This window comes from Canis lupus, chromosome 10 (genome assembly GCF_003254725.2).
Source record: "Canis lupus dingo isolate Sandy chromosome 10, ASM325472v2, whole genome shotgun sequence".
In the NCBI taxonomy this organism is placed as follows: Eukaryota; Metazoa; Chordata; class Mammalia; order Carnivora; family Canidae; genus Canis; species Canis lupus.
In genome coordinates this window covers 11,043,010-11,060,433 of record NC_064252.1, presented here as the reverse complement: position 1 = coordinate 11,060,433, position 17,424 = coordinate 11,043,010, and the positions used below count along the sequence as shown (strand labels likewise).

Sequence of the window (17,424 nt, the reverse complement as noted above, 5' to 3'; positions counted from 1 at the left end):
AATGACAAAGCTTAATATGATTGCCCCCAAATGCATCTGAAACCATAAGAATGCCATGATTTAGACTGTGGGTTCATAATTTGCATGACTAAATTACATTCTAAATGAAATTTCAAGGCCAGGACATTCCTAATGGAAAATTCCCTAGTAAACCTGCCAAAAGTTGAGAGGAGAAAAATTAACCACCACCACCACCAACAACAACAAAAAACAGTGGAAGCAGAGGTACTTCCCATAATTTTCTCCAGTATCTCAATCTAAGCAGCAGTTTTTGCTAGCTGCTTAATGCAGACACTGGCTTATACAACTAATTGTCTTATGAATTTTTTTTGACTAATTCTTCCTTTTACACTTCATCATGTTCGGTTTGTTCAAAGATGCTCTCAGTTATCAAACATAAAAAAGGCCATTCAGAAAAATAAAATGCACACCACACTTCGAAGCCCCAAATAATGCTGGTATCTGGCTTTCTCACACAACACTTACTTGTATAATTAGTAGGTCAGTAAGTAAAAAAAAAATTGCTTCAGAACTTGTGTGTCTTGGCGATTTCTATAAAATAGAAGTCAGTATCCAACAAAACAGCATATACATGTTTGCATTCTTGGAGATTAGTATATACCAAATGAGTGATAAAAGCAATGAGAACCAAAGTTTGAGTGTTAATTAGGCTGTTAGAATAAGGAGAGCATATGGAGAAACCACAAAAAGTGGGCAGGCACTTTCGGTAATCAATTTTGAGTTTCAAAGAAGTATCTTCAGATATTTACTTCCTTATATGTCAAAAATAAGTGATTTCTTCAAGGATTTTTAGACTATGTTAGTCCTACAATATTCCTATTCCAATCTTGTATTGTACTCTTACTTAAAAATGAAATGTATTATAGAATTCTTAGAAACCTTATGAACTGGGATATAAACTACACAGTATCTTAAAAGACTTAATAAATCTATTAAGAAATTGTGGCTGAAGTAAGAGCTCTTGATCACTAAACATTCTTAAAAACCATTTTTTAAAAAAGATTTTATTTATTTATTCATGAGAGAGACGGAGAGAGAGAGGCAGACACAGGCAGAGGGAGAAGCAGGCTCCATGCAGGGAGCCCGACATGGGACTCCATCCCAGGACTCCAGGATCATGCCCTGGGCTGAAAGGCAAGCACCCAACCTCTGAGCCACCCAGGGATCCCCCTAAAAACCATCTATGATGGTCCAGGCCCAATATACAAGATGAATCTTCACTATTTCCAAATATTTAACTGGACTCTAAGGAATTAGGTGTTTTCCCAGGCCCTTATAGACTTGTCAGCCTTAGCAGTGCATTCCATTCTGAATCTGTGTCAAAGAGAATTTGGTGGAAAAGACTGTTTCTAAGCTAATTGCTTCAAAGTAACATTTTCAGACTGATGTCCTCCCCAAAGACAAAAAGTAATAAAGACTACAGCCTTTCCAACAATTTCAGATCCATTTCTCACACTTTTTTTATATAGCAAAACTTCACTTAAGCACTATCATGAGGCTATTTACAGTTTTTATTCATCCCATTTAGTGTGACTATTCATATTTCACTTTATAAATATTAAGTGTGTGATTATTCTTACTAAAATTCAAAACAAAATCTTTCCACAAAGTTCTGAATTCTAAAGTACCTGAGACCAAGAATTCTAAGTAAGGCATTATGGGCCTATAATCCATTTCATAAACATCTACTATAGCAAAACAATCCTTTGAACATACTTTGCATTTTCTAATTTCTGTATTGTTGCCCACTCTGATTCACTATTAGTCTAAAATGTACATAACCTTTCATATCATGTACAGATCTCCATTTATAATTTCTTCTTGGACTATTAGAGCCTAAGACTTTTCACTACTCCTCTGACTCTAAAAGCACTCACCTATATCACTCATTTGGGTATCAATCATTATTTTGAACTCCTATTTAAATTTCGTATTAACTTTCATGTCTTTGCTAAAAACCTTTTGTGCATAATTACTCAATCCTAACATACAGTAACTGAGAATTGTTCTCAAAAACATGCAGATGAAGGAGTCCTCCAGAGACAGATGCCCTAAAAAATATAGCAGGAAATAGACATAACACTTTAATTGATAAAGACAAACCACTGAACTTATGTATTCTTTCCATTAAAATAAAAAAAAAATGGTAAGCACTGTGCCAGTTATTGGGCTATTTGAGACTGGTGGCAAGTACACTGTATTTCTGCCCTCTTGAAACATAGTTTAGAGGGCAAGAGAGAATAAATGGACAAATGTAATTATTGTGAAAAGAGCTATGAAGATAATAAAGCCTTTATATCAGGTGATCAGGAGAAACTTCCCTGTAAATGTACATCTGAGCTGAGATCTAATGATACTGAGGCAGACTTGCAGACAGCTAGGGAAAGACCATGATGGAGAGTAGCTGTAAACACCAAATCTCAAAAGAAGGTAAAGGGCTTGCTAGGTAAAGACCAGTAAGGGGCGGGGTGGGGATCCCTGGGTGGCGCAGCGATTTAGCGCCTGCCTTTGGCCCAGGGTGCGATCCTGGAGACCCGGGATCGAGTCCCACGTCGGGTTCCCGGTGCATGGAGCCTGCTTCTCTCTCTGTGTGTCTCTGCCTCTCTCCCTCTCTCTCTCTCTCTGTGTGACTATCATAAATAAATAAAAATTAAAAAAAAAAAAAAAAAAAAAGACCAGTAAAGGGCTTGCTAGGTAAAGATCAGAAAGAAGTCCAATATGGGTACAGCTTAGTGAACAATGGAGAGGAAATAAAACTGTGAAGTAAGCAAGAACTGGATCTGGTTTCTATTTTAAGCCACTGGGGTGGGGGTGGGGGGTTGGACTGGAGTGTATTATATGATTTGATTTACATTTTTAAAAGATGATTTTTAACATCTAGGTCCACCTAGATGAAATAGGTCCACCACTGAAATAGAGGAGGACAAGAACATGTTAGAAAGCTCCTGTAGGAGCCCAAACAAGAGTAGTATCACAGAAACACAGGATCTTAGACCCAAACAGCCATTTACTCAAAGTTGCTTTATGTAAAGATAGGTCGAGAGAGAGAGATCAACTTGTTCAAGGTTTTACAGCCAGTACCAGAGAGAGAACTGAAGCCTGGGACACTCAGTTCAAAATTATTGTCACTAAACCAGGTTCCTTAATAGGGAGGAATCAAAGGTCTAGCAACTACTGAAAACTAGCACATCATTTCTCAAATTTATCCTTCATGCTCAAAGGAATCAGTTAAAATTTATGAGAAAAATAAGTGTCCAATTTAAGTACCTCAAGGTTCAGAGAAAAGCACATAAGGGTCTGTTGGGGAGTAAAAGTGTTCTCAACTCACATTGCTTAGTGATGAAACTTACTTTAACCCCATAATCTCCATAGATAACACCATTTATCTTCTACCCAGGACCCTTTCTTGGGAGACAAATGTATCAATCACTAAAGCATCACAAATGCTTTTCGAAGTGTTTATCATTCCTGTTAGAACTCTAAAGTGAAGGCAGTAACAGCTTTGCTCATCAGAAAGAGAACCTCTTAATCATCATCCTTACTCTCTTCTGCTCTACATCCTGCCCTTCCCACCTCTCCACTGCCTATTATCACCATCATCACTTTCATGTAAACAACAAAAAAATGTTATGTTCTTCTGTCCTTAAAAGCTTGAACATCCTGTCTTTGTTGAGTAAGATGACAGGACCCTTGGAAGAAAAAGCTTAAGTGTAAAAAAAATCTTAAATAGAGGAAATTACATTTTTTTTCAGCTAGCAACTAAAACTGAATAAGCAAGAGCCACTGGCAACCTTGTGACGAATTTGGACATCCTGAACATAAAAAATGATCTCAGTATGTTCCCTACTTCAGAAGAGCCGACCAGGTAATTGTTTAGAGAGAATTAAAGCTTCCTATTAAAATTCCCTCCTTCACTGTGGGATTAGCTCATGCAGGCAGGAGTTCTATAATGCTTACTCCTCAAAGCTACTCCAAAGTTAGCTTTTACACTTACTCCTCTGAACCACTTCATGCCTCTGCCTCTTCCATCAACACTGTTCCTTCAAACAGAACTGAGACTCACTACTCTTTCTTCACAGAACACACCCATTTTATTATCTCTAGGGGAATAATTGGCACTAAATTTCCAAGAAACAAAGTACAACCTAAACTATAACTTACCTATCTTCTCACATAATCTGAAACTTGAAACTGAATGAGGGTTGCCCTAAAAATCCTTTAAAATTTGGAACTCTCCTATGACAGAAGGTTTATAAAAATAGTTGTTTAACAAGGATTGCTACAATTGTTCTCAAACAAGCAAGAACAAGAAACCACTTTCTCCTAGAAGGTAAGAACACTATAATTTGTCTTAAAAATATCAACTAAAGGTAGACAACACAGCAAATACTCAGGTCCAAGAGACATTATTAAACTTCAGATAGGAAAAGCCCACAGCTTTACCACAGGAAAGCTACTAAATATCCTAAAATCATGAAAGCCAACTATTAAAAATTTAAAGGTTATGTCAAAATTTGGACACACAATCTATGTACAGATGAGTTATCAGGTGTACAAAACAAGTACTAAAATCAAGAAATATGCTTAAAAATAACAATCACCTAATTTATTACACTGTGATCCAAAGTTCAAAGGAATGCTCAAGGTGAAGACTATAAAGTCAGTCTAGGAGGTGCCTGCGGGGTGCAGTTGGTTAGGCATCCGACTCCTGGTTTCAGCTTAGGTTGTGATCTCGAGGTCATGAAACTGAGCTCCGTGTAGGGCTCCATGCTTGGCATGGTCTCCTTGAGATTCTCTCTCCTTCTCCCTCTGCCTCTCCTGCTTGTGCTCTCTAAAAAAAATTTCAACTTAAAACTGACTATATATTAATAAGAGATTTCAAGATGAAGCACATGGAAACACCGCTTCACATGTATCTATGGTTCCTATTCTCATCTTCCCCTCCAACAAAAATATAAGCTAAAGACATCAAAGACATTAAACAGGGAGAGCAAAGCGTGGAAAAAGGAGTATACAAAAAAGTGAATTATAAGCACACAGCAAGGAATATTTTAGTAGCCTTTTCAGATAAATGCGGATTTTTTATTTATTTGACACAGAGAGAGCACAAGGCGGGGAAGCAGCAAGCAGAGGGAGAGGGACAGGGTGCAGTAGGCTCCCCAGCGAACAAGGAGCCTGATGTGGGGCTCAATCCCAGGACTCTGGGATCATGACCCCAGCAGACGGCAGATGCTTAACTGACTGAGCCACCCAGGAGCCCCGGATATTCTCCTCTGATTCTACACCAAAACTGGACAACTGGTTGCAATATACTGGAATGGAAAACCTTACCAATAAACTTTAGGTCTGCTTTAACATTAAAATCCATAGGTCTAGCCAGAATTTAGGAAAGAAATTCTTAGGCATGCATGATTTTGTAACATTATGCACTATGCATTGGTCACTAGAGAAATACTTGTATAAAGTTATGCAGATCTTCAAAATTGACACATTATATATAATTTTTTAAAAACTATGCTTCACTGGGACACCTGGGTGGTTCAGAGGTTAAGCATCTGCCTTCTGCCCAAGGCGTGAACCTGGAGACCCAGACAGAGTCCCACATTTGGCTCCCTACAGGGAGCCTGCTTCACTCTCTGCCTGTGTTCTCTGCCTCTCTGTCTCTCATGAATAAATAAATTTTTAAAATCTTAAATAAAAATAAAAATCTGTGTTCATTAACATCACGAGTACTATAAAAAAATTTTTTTTTTTTTTTAAATATTGGGAAGCTGTCAAGGGCACAGGGGCTGATACAAATTTTCCAATATTCTCAGTTTCACTTGAAAACTAGAACTTTATCACTGACCATAAATAGTGTTGATCTTTTCCTTAAAGCAACAGGCTGATTTTGTTTATTTTTAAGAAAATGTCAGCCTAATACCCGAGTCTGAATAGCCATAGTTTTTCAGGTATTCATGAAAAAAGTAAAAAAGGTAAAATAAGTGGCTGGTTCAGCTTGCAACTCCAATAATTACACAAATGCTTTTCCTACAGACAACCATTATACCCTCAATATGGCAATAAAATTGTGTTTGAAGCATATTTTCCATTTTGTCATACTACGTTGAAATAATATGTACGAGAGCCAAGATTTGATTTAAAAAAACTTTTTTTTAAAAACTTCTTCATCAAGTGCATTTAGGTTAAAGTTTTTTTTTAGTGCATGACAAAAAAAGAATACAATGACTAGGAATACAGCGTAGTGCTCTGACTTGATCTGCCCTAAGGTGCCGGAAGTTTTACTCACCACTGCTTTTGTACCATTGGTACAAATGTCAACACAGTGAAAAAAGGCAAAAAACATCTCAGTATTATTTTAAAAATAGTTTTGTATTTGCAGACTCCTGAAAATGTCCAGGCAATCCCCAGGATTCCTTAGAGCATATTTAAAAACCCTGAGCTAGACAATTTGTTAAGCTGTTCACAATCACAATTATTCTTTCTAGTCCTTACTCATGCCTTAATGAATAATTTCAATGGGAGAAGTGATGCTACAGAGAAATAAAAGTTTGATAGAGAACAAGAATGAATACATTAGTATACTCTTTTATCATCATTTATAGATACTTTCCCAACTTTATTCTCAACAACTCTAAGTAGTATATGCCATCGTTCTCACTGAGGAAACAAGGAGGTAGGAAAGGTTCAAAAAGGAGGTACAAATTTTGCCTAAAAATTCATTGTACTGGTGGGATTATAGGTGACATTAATTTTTTTCTTTATACTTTTTTGTTCGAAACACTTTAATGAGAAAATTCAAAAGATAAACATTTAAAAACTCAGCCACTCTGATATTCAATGCAGTATCTCAAGAAGCACAATTTCAAGAGAAAAAAAAACAGATCCACATATTTTTTTATCCCTAATCTTCTTTATTATCTGTACAGTACAGAATTCAAGATTACTGAGGGAATTCCTGAGTTTTGTTATCAAGGAGTTTATCATAACTTCTCAATCTTAAAAGTAGCAGCTTATAAATTTGGTAGCATTACATAGTAATAGTACTATTCTCAGTGTATCCTTAAAACACAAGGTAAGAGTTGGATGCAATATGCATACCACTTTGACACCCAAAGCCTGTTAGTTTATATTTACAGTTTTTATTTTATTGATAGCCTCAGTCCCATTAACTGAGAACTTTCAGAAAGTCTCCCAATTTGTTTTAGAATAAAGTGACTTGGAAAAATATATCCCAATGTATAAACTCTAGAAATATAAGTTTTAGAAGACACAGATAATTAGAATTTTATTTTACGATTTTACGTAACATTTTCCATTTCCTTTCCAGAAGCTTTTGCCAAAAACTGCTATTAAATGGACAAAACAGATTTTCTTTCATCTTTTTCTTTTCTATAAGGCAAAGAAGAAGCAAACAACAAGTAGAAGTAATCCACCACTGGGGCTATCAGTTCACTGTATATTTTCAAAATAAAGTTATTTAACAAAATGCTAAGGTTTTTTTTTTTTTTTCCTTAAAATTTTATTTATTTATTCATGAGAGACACAGGCAGAGGGGAAACTCAATCCCAGGACCCCAGGATCATGACCTGAGCCAAAGGCAGATGCTCAGTGAACCACTCAGGGGTCTCATGAAATGCTAAATTTTGAATGTGAGAAAAAAAAAATCTATTTTATTAAAACTACATATCTACTGAAATAAATATTCAAAGCAACTAATGAAAAACTCAGCAAAATGTATAATGTAGTGAAAGTGATGATTCCAAGAAGCCAATAATTTAATGTAATCAAAATTATTTACAACTGCTTTAAATAAATGCTCTCTTCCTTTAACATCTTTATTGAGTCTACTTTCACAAGAGTTAGAAACATTCAATTCCTCACCCCTGGAAAAGATTACCTAGCAAATTATCCCATGAGATCAGAATCTGGTTTAAATTTAAACGTCTCATTGGTTATATGTTTAAAATATATAAAGTATATAAAGGAGCTTAACTACAAAATACAAAATAGTATAAGAATAAGCTTTAGAAACCAGCTCAATGTAAAATCCAAAATAGAACATTAGATAATTACTCTCTGGTTAAAGAGACTAGGATTCTTAATTAATTAATTAATTAATTTATTTATTTATAGTTTTGATTTCTTTTTTTAAGATTTTATTTATTTATTCATGAAAGACACAGAGAGAGAGAGAGAGAGAGAGAGGGGCAGAGACACAGGCAGAGGGAGAAGCAGGCTCCATGCAGGGAGCCCGACGTGGGACTTGATCCCAGGACTCCAGGATCATGCCCTGGCCCAAAGGCAGGTGCTGAACCACTGAGCCACCCAGGGATCCCCTAGGATCCTTAATTTAAAAGTGAGCATATTTCTAGTACTCAAGTACAATCAATTTTAATCACAGTTATATTCCAGAATATCATTCTGCATAATAAAAACCAGATGGAAATTCTTCAGTTCATGTTGCAAATATTTTTTCTTTTGATAATTTAAATATTATTTAAAATATGGTGCATTTCCTAAATGTTCATTTTTTTCTTTTATAAATGTTAAGGCTCTCTGGAAACAGTTTAAAACTCTTGATCCTCTATTAATGCAGAGCAAAAATTCTAAGTTTCTAGTGAAATGGAATAATCAGTTGCTGTATATTCTTAATTTGACCAACATTAGGAATAAACACACCAGTGTGAGGAAGTATGGAACAGTGTCATTTTTGTTTGTGGCACATTTTAAAAATGGTTTTAATTTTTTAAAGGTAGTACAAAAGTTCCTCATAACCTTTCTTCTTTAAAGTAGAAATTAAAAAAAAATAAAGTAGAAATTCTATGACTAAAGGGATTGGTTTCTGAATTTAATAAATAAAAATAAATAAATAGAGACAGCGCACACATGCAGGCTACTCTCTCCTGCAAATGGATAAATCTATTCTTTGTAGCTGCTTCCAATATGTTCATGAGATTTCCAAATAAATTAAAGACTTAAGTCCCCAAATGTAATTAGTACCTTTCAATAGTATTGCAAAATATTTAAGAACACTGAAAAATACTAGGCTTTCAGCATAAGTACTCCTGTTTATTGAAAAATTTGATGTTGCAACGGATCATTGGGTCAGCCAAAATGTCTGTTTCTTAACTTTTTTAGAAGAAATTCAACCTGGAAAGACTAACAGTAAAAACTTCAGTCTAATCTTTAAGACCATGGAGTCTTCAAAAATGACATGAGGGGAAAAATAAGGCATTTATTTAATCACAACCTTATGTGCTCTTACAAAGTTTAAGATCTTATCAAAGTTTTTCTATAGATTGAACATGTAACATCACTACCACAACAAAATAGAGCACTTTGACTCTGTAGTTCATAAACACTAAACTATTCCTGGTGTGTCAAATTTAGACAGTACTGGTCAATATCCACCCTCTTCATCAATACATACAGAGGACACATTATTTCAAGTGTAGGAAAATGACACTGCATATCAGTGAGTTCTTGGTATTCAATAATAAAACTGTTTTATTTAAAATCACACATTTGGGGGGAAAAAACAAACACCTGTGTAAAATAGCCAAATTTTCTTTGTATCCAGATCTAGTTTTACTGATTAATTTCACTCTCTTAATATTCAAGTACCCACTCCAGAAGTCAAAACTGAACATAAGCAATTTATCATCCAAATCTTAGTTTTTATATTAAAACAACATGCATAATTAGTTCATGTTATCAACCTCTGGATAGGCCTCCTACTAGTCCTGAATTATACTGGAAGATGAATATGATATTTATGTACATGGTCCAAGTTTTATGATCAATTGTTTATTACATCTCAAAAGATGCTCCTTACGCAACGGCTCCTTACTGTGGGAGCTCACTTTCCCTTTATATGGCCATGAGACAATATCAGAATTCTATAGTTAAGGATTGTTCTGAAGACAAAATGATAATCAGTTCTGTAAAGTTAACAGGATTCCAAAGCCAATGTGGAAATTATTCTTTTTGAAGGAAGACAAAGTTTTCTTCAGATATTCTCGAATGTTTGCTACAGTTAATCCTTAAATCTAAATGCTAGACACTTACTTATGTGCACAGGTAAGGTTCTAGGAACCAAGAATACAATGGGGACTGCAATGGTCCTTACCCTCCTTATGCTTACATTTAATAAACTGGTACTATCTATGTGCAGTGTACCATGCCAGCACTTTGGGGCATACAAAGAAGACATCCTGTCCTTGGCTTTACAATTTAGTGGAATAGATAACAAAAATCATATGAGTAACAATAAGAGAACGGTAACAGAATACTGGAAGTGACAGGGGTCAGAAAAAGAGATGACTTTCACGGAGTGAAGAGGGATCATGGGAAGGATGCAAAAGACAGAACAATTGTTTTCATGCTATCATACTTTTTAATCAGCCGAGTTATTATCGGGCTCTTCAGTTATACTCTGATACCTGGCATATCAAAACTAAACTGGCTACAGATGTATCAAAGATTTACTTTGTGGCTTCCTCAGATAAGGCAGCTTCACAACTTATGATGAATGTCAAACAAGAAAATCCAAATGAAAACTTTGTGTTTTGCAGAGTTTAAAAGCAGGATGGGCTCCAAGAAGACCATCACTCAGGGCTCTGTGTCCTTAAAGTTATTTAAGCTCCTTGAGTATCAACTTCCTCTCCTAAAACCTGGCAATGAAGTGACCTAAGTGGTTCTTCCACACTATTTGACTAAGGTACTAACATTTTCTGTTCGATCATCCCGTAAAAATGCAATTCACTGTAAAAACACTGTATATTTCTTCCTCCTACTTCTCTATTGCACAGGGTCCTAAAAGTCAGTAAGGCCACTAACTTATCTTATCTTTTCTAGGCCTCAGTTTCCTCCTCCATAAAGTGAGGGTGGGGACTGGATGACCTAAATCGTCCCTTCCGGCCCTTAAAAAGTCCCATGACTCCATCATGACTCAAATACGATTCCAGAGTCAGCTTTTAGAAGTGATAGGGCTTTGAAGTTAAATGAACGTCTCCCCCCACTTTTTTTTTAAAGAGTCACTTCTTGCTAAGATGGGGTTCCGTTGAGCAAGCCTAAACAGTATTCGAATTACGAAAAAAGGAAGAGTCAAAAAATACACTTGCGAGTTAGCAGCTTTAAGTTGTGAGCGAGCCCTCGATAACAGGTTAGGGGCCACAAGCCAAACAAAAATCCAAGTAGACTGAATTAATCTTAAAAACATTAAAATAAAAACAAAACATTAAAATCAGGGGATCCCTGAGTGGCTCAGCGGTTGAGCGCCTGCCTTCAGCCCAGGTCGTGACCCCAGGTCCTGGGATCGAGTCCCACACCGGGCTCCATGCATGGAGCCCTCTCTCTCTCTGTCTCTGATAATTAAATAAATAAAACCTTAAAAAAAAATTAAAATCACGATGTTCATTTAGTGTCAACTTTCCGCTCCTTTAAAATGTCATTTCCCGTTACTGTAATACAGGACTGCCTCTGTTCCTTCCAAACAAGAGCTCCAGGGCAAAAAAAAAAAAAAAATGTTTTGCTAAACTAAAAAACGGAGGGGGGGGCGGAGGATGGACCGGAGGTTGGAGGGGGGGGAGGAGGCGAGGACGAAGCATATCTCGTGCTTCAACTTGCAAGAGTGAGCTTTCCTCCAAAAAGCCGTCAGTTGTTTTCAGAAGAAGAAAAAAGAAAAAAACTAAAAAAAATCCCAAAGGCGCGGCTGCCTGGTGCTGGCGGTGCTCGTGCTGGTGCTGGTGCTGGGGGGTAGCTGTGAACACGAGTCCCGGTGCTGACAGCGCTGCGATGGCGACACGGAGACGACGGCGGGCAAGTCCCCGGGCTGCGCGCCGGGCCGTCGGGGCGGAGAGGGGCGCCCCCGCGGGCCCCGGAGCGGCCCCTTTAACAGCCCGCGGCGCGCCCGCGGAGCCGGACTAGGTGGGGCTCCCCGCGCTGCCGGCTGCGGCCACTTCCCGCGGCGGAGGGGGCGCCCCGGCCCCGGCTCGGGCAAACTTTCCCGCGGCCCGGCTGGAGCCCCCGCAGGCGCCCCGCGTCCGGGCTCGGGGCTGCGCGACGCGGGGGCTCCCCTGCCCACAACTTCGGGGCTTCCGCGGTAACTTCCAGCCGCTCCCCGGGGCCCGCGCGGGGGCCGGGGCGGCGGCGGCGGCGGCGGCGGCGGCGGCGGGCAGGAGGGCGCGAGCGGGCGGGGGGGTCCTGGGCTCTCACTTCCTCCGCCATATTTCAGACATTTGACCCCTTCCGCAAAGCGCGCTGCTCCCCCGCGGCGGCGGCGACGGCGGCGGCGGCGGCTCGTCCCCGCAGGGCCCGGGCCCTCGCAGCACCTGCCGCCGCCCCGCCGCCGCCCCCCGGGGTCCCCGCGCGGGGTCCCCGCCCGGCCCGCGCCGCCCCCCGCCCGCGCCCTCCGCCGCCCGGCCCCCGCCCCGCGGCCGCCGCCGCTCCCCTCCGCGGCCACGCACGCGCTCCACCCACCTCTCGCGCTGTCACCGGCTCCCCGCGCCTCGCGCTCCCTCCGGGTCGCTGCTCCCGGCGCCGCGGCGCTCCTGCCGCTGCCGCCGCCGCCGCCGCTCCGGCTGCTTTACACGCCTGACTCGGGGCGAGGTTTGGCGGTGTCGCCGTGACGTCAGGCGTTCGGCCGCGCTCTCGCTTCCGTCCGCGGGCGGGGAAGGGGCGGGGCCGGGGGCGGGGCCTGGCGCCGGGGGCGGGGCTTCGCGCGCCGGCCGGACACACGCGGCGCCCCGGCGGAGCCCCGGCCGAGCCCCGGGCGGGGTTCCTCCCCTGCCCTCGGCCGGGCCCCCGGCTCCGCGCAGGTGCGCGCGCCGCCCGCCCCGAGCTCCGCGGCTTGCAGGAGCGCGGAGCCCTCCGAAACTTAAAAGGTGTCTTTAATGCAAACGAGCTCAGTCACCAAGGCCACCCGACAGTGGGTGCTCGCGGGTTCCTTTGTGCGGGGAAGGGGCCGCGGAGGCGCTGAGCGCGTGCAGTTCCCGCACCTGGACCGCGCTCGGAGGCCCGCAGGCCGGGGCACGGCGGATTTCCCTCTTGCAAGGGGTTTCTCCTACACTGGTGTCTTAACCCGGGGTGAACCCTTTGCAAAGTCAGCCACCGAACCCATGACCCCAAACAACTTGGCACTCTGTACCTAAATCAACCATTTATTATGCAGTTGCTCTGTACCTAAATCACCCATTATGCAGTTGCTCTGTACCTAAATCAGCTATTTATTATGCAGTTGCATAAAATAAATTGCGTATTTAAAGGCCCGACGCAGGCACTTTAGTTACTCCTAGGTGGCCTTAGGGTGAGACTATTGGGCAAGAGAAAGCACTTTCTGTTCCAAAAATGCCTTGTTCCAAAAAGGGCGGGAACTTCACGAGGGAGCTAATATTATTAAAGACTAAAATACGACTACTCTTCGTACAAAAAACATCATCAGCTCTTTTATGCAACGAAGTTTCGATGAGAAAAAGAGATCCAGCGAGAGCGGAACGCAGAGAAAAGTGGGGGCTGGGAAGTACTTGAAAACTAACTTTGGTTTACTTCCGCTTAACTTCGCTCTAGAAATAAATTTTGATGAACTTGGAAGATTAATTAAAAAGTGTGATGAATTTTACTCCCTTAAAGAATACCAGTGAATGAAAACTAAACACGTTATAAAGAGTAGAGGAGAATGAATTAGGATTATCCTCGGTTTTCTCTAGGTATCTCACAATTTAGGACAATTGAATGTTACATATTCCTGCAATTTCTGTTTGCTTAGAAAACCCTTTTTTTAAGGGCAAATTTCAAAGGCAAATTTCAGAGCAAACTGTAGGGATTTTTTTTTAAATTGTATTTGAGAGAGACAGTGTGCCCACGCAAGCTGGGCGCAAGCTGAGCGACGGGAGGCACAGAGGGAGACTCCCTGCTGAGCAGGGAAGCCCCTGTGGGGCTTGATCCAAAAATCCTGGGATCGTGACCAGAGCTGAAGGCAGATGCTTAACCCACTGAGCCACCCAGGCAGCCCAGTCTGTAGGGATTATTATCAATTCCAAAAGAATGAATTTTAAATAAATTAGACTTTACTGATCTTTCAGTTATGGCATGGAACCCGGGGTGACCAAGTCTGAAAGCCTGAAACTCTGGAGTTCATGGAAGCAGATGTTACTTGGGTACACCTGTGGTTTTTCTTCTTTGTTTCAGCTCACTTTGACCTTTGGGCAATTGAGTTTTTTTTTTTTCGAAGTCAGTTTTAGAAGATTGGAGCTAAGATTATTTAGAGTTTGAGGGAAGACTCTATTTGAATTAAGAATACTTAGGTTTTTCTTCTAAAAAAGTAGAAATCGGACAGCCCGAGGGGTTCAGCGATTTAGTGCCTGCCTTCGGCCCAGGGTGTGATCCTGGGGTTCCAGGATGGAGTCCTGCATCAGGCTCCCTGCAGGGAGCCTGCTTCTCCCTCTGCCTGGGTCTCTGCCTCTCTCTCTCTCTCTCTCTCTCTCTCTGTGTCTCTCATGAATAAATAAATAAATAAAATCTTCAAAAAAAAAAGTAGAAATCATTACACTTGCATTAAAGTATTATCTCTATGAAGAGAATACCAGAATCTGCCTGTTTTAACACCAGACTCAGTTTGGGGTTTGGAACCCAGGTTCCTGGCTTCTCAAAATTTTCACCAGGATATTCCACTGGCAACTTCAACTGGTCATGTATGCAGACTGAACTTTTGGCACCAAACTAATTTCTTCTTTTCATTTAATTGTATTACCATCTTTTAAATTAGCCAGTCTGCAAGCCTGACACTCCAGCTCGGCCTTTTTTCAAACCATCGGTCAATTCGGCGCATCTGTGATACAGTAATTCATGTCCACTAAGGCCACACTTGTTCGGGTTGGTGCTGCCTCTCAGCTCCTGGACTTGAGCCACGCCTCCCTACCTTGCCTTGAGGCCTCCGGTCTGGTCCTGCTGTGATCTATTCTGCACCGTGGTGTCAGATGATTTACGGTAAAGTATCCTGAGCAAGTCCCTCTGTCTTCTTCAAAGTTACTCCGTGGCCCTACTGAAATAAGGTTTAAATCCTTGGAGAGTATCTTACTCTTCCTTCTCATTTAAAACTGCCTTCCAGGCAGAGTGGACTTTTCATCCTGCCCAGATACAGTGCTTTCCCACGGCTCTGGTGTGAATAGGTGATTTCCTCTGCCTGGAGTTTCCTTCCCTCTCCTGCCCACTAATAAGGTCCATTTACTTTCTCCCAGAAAGACCATCTTTCCAATCTAATGTGGTCTCTCTTTTGCATTTGCATAAACACTCTATTGCTCTTTTCTTTTGTCACTTGTATTCTCTTTTTCTGTAAAGAGCCAATTGGTAAATATTTAAGGCTTTGTGGGTCATATGATCTGTGCTGCAGCAACTCAACTCTACTTTTGTTGTGCAAAACCAGCCAAGGGATGCTTAATGAATGAGTGGCTTTATTCGAATAAAGCTTTATTAATAGACACTAAATTTTTAATTTCGTATAATTTTCACATGTCACAAATCTCCTCCTCTCCTTCTTCCTTCCCTTCTTTCTCCTTCTCCTTCTTCTTCTCTTCTTCCTCCTCCTTCTTTTTCCTCTTCTTCCTCTTCCTTTTCTTCTTCCATTTAAAAAATGTGAAAACCATTCTCAGCTCATGGCTGTACAAGAACAGGCATTGGACTGGATTTAGCCATGTTTGCCCTGCTGTGCTCAGGTCCAGCTTCATGGGCATGTGACAGGGCTCTGTGATTAAAGGCTCAATGATCAGTTTAAGGCTCTAATGTCACCATCTTGAAATTTTTAATAGTTTTTTTTTGTAACAAAATGCTTGCATTTTTTAAAAAAGATTTTATTTATTCATGGGAGACACAGAAAGAGAGAGAGGCAGAGACACAGGCAGAGGGAGAAGTAGGCTCCACGCAGGGAGCCCGACGTGGGACGTGATCCCAGGTCTCCAGGATCACACCCTGGGTCAAAGGTGCAGGCGTTCAACCGCTGAGCGACCCGGGGATCCCCAGGCTTGCATTTTCATTTTGTGCTGGGTTCCTCCAATTCTGTAGCTGGTCCTGCGTGTACCAGAAGAGAAAAATCCGTAAGATATATATTTCTCATGTTTGGTGAGGTGGTTTACACATAACAGGTATTCAAAATGTATTTGTTGAGAGGTTCCTCGGGGCTGTATCTGTATTGAGCAATATTGAAGGATGAGATAACACCTGCCCAAAGTGCAAAATTGCTTCTGCTCACTATAAAAGCAGTACAGCTCCGAAGCTTAGGGTTCTCCTCCTGTATCACAACCCTCTGCAAGTATAGGCATCCAGGTTAAGTCTACTTTCATTGCCTCCAGGGCACGTAGGGGATATACAAAGCTGCTGCAAGCACGATACTACTCCTTTTGTTGTGAGTAATAAAGTCCTTTGTCTCTCAAAGCAAAATGGATTTGTTGAATTTTCTATTCCTAAGGCACTGTGGAATAGTGGAGAACATGAGAGAGTTCAGCTTCACCACTTATTAGCGGCATGGTGTTGGGCAAATTCTTGAACCATATTGAACCTTGGTTCTCTTATCTATAACATGGGGATAACAATCTCTGCCTTATACGACTGTTGTAAGAGAAAACATAGAAAATAGCCATGTCTTAGACCCTGGGAGTAGATGAAGCCCAAAATTACTTCTTTCCCTTATGGGGGAAGTATATTAATAGGGTACTTACCTATAACTCTTGCCTATTTAACTGTATTTAGCTATATAATGCTGTATTGATCAGTATTTCTGATTTTTTGTGTTATTTGCTTCCTTAAAAGTTGTACTTCAGATAGTATCTATACCTCATTAGTTTCATTTTAAAAGTCCACATAAGGGGCACTTGGGTGGCTCACTTGGTTAAGTGTCCAACTCTTGATTTCAGCTCAGGTCATGGTCTCTGGGTAGTGGGATCAAGCCCCCGTGTGGGGCTCCATGCTCAGGGTGGAGTCTGCTTGAGATGCTGTCTTTCCTTCTCCCTCTGCCCTTCCCCCTGTGTGAGTTCTCTCTAAATAAATAAAAAAATAAGTAAATAAAATCTTTTAAAAAAAGTCTACATAAGTAAAGGTCTTATTGCAAATCCAAAATTGGATTTCAAAAATCCTCATATTTACAATTTTCCTAATTAATAGTTAATGATTATTAACATTAACAAGAGTCATTCTGTTTAACTTCCAATTAAGTATGGTATCAAGAGCACTGAAAATCATTAATCTTAAATATTATTATATTATCTCATTCACAAAGGAACAGTATTGAGATTTGATCCTTTCAAGGGACTTTCTTACTGTTTTTGCCCTCTTTTGTGTGTATTCATGTATGTGTGAGTGTGTGTATATGTATACATATATAAATTATGTATGTGTATGGTGTATATGCAA

The 17,424-nt window shown here is 40.7% G+C and overlaps 1 protein-coding gene across 2 annotated transcripts in view; it reads right to left on the bottom strand.

Moving 5' to 3' along the window:
- Positions 1 to 12,661, bottom strand: part of RAP1B (RAP1B, member of RAS oncogene family) — a 49,354-nt gene extending 36,693 nt beyond the window's left edge. The window contains exon 1 of one of the 2 annotated variants that reach the window (XM_025476658.3): positions 12,505 to 12,661. The gene's annotated coding sequence lies outside the window, so the exon portion shown is untranslated. The remainder of the gene's footprint in view (positions 1 to 12,504) is intronic. The other variant, XM_035721717.2, reaches the window with a different exon arrangement.
- Positions 12,662 to 17,424: the final 4,763 nt, after the last annotated feature.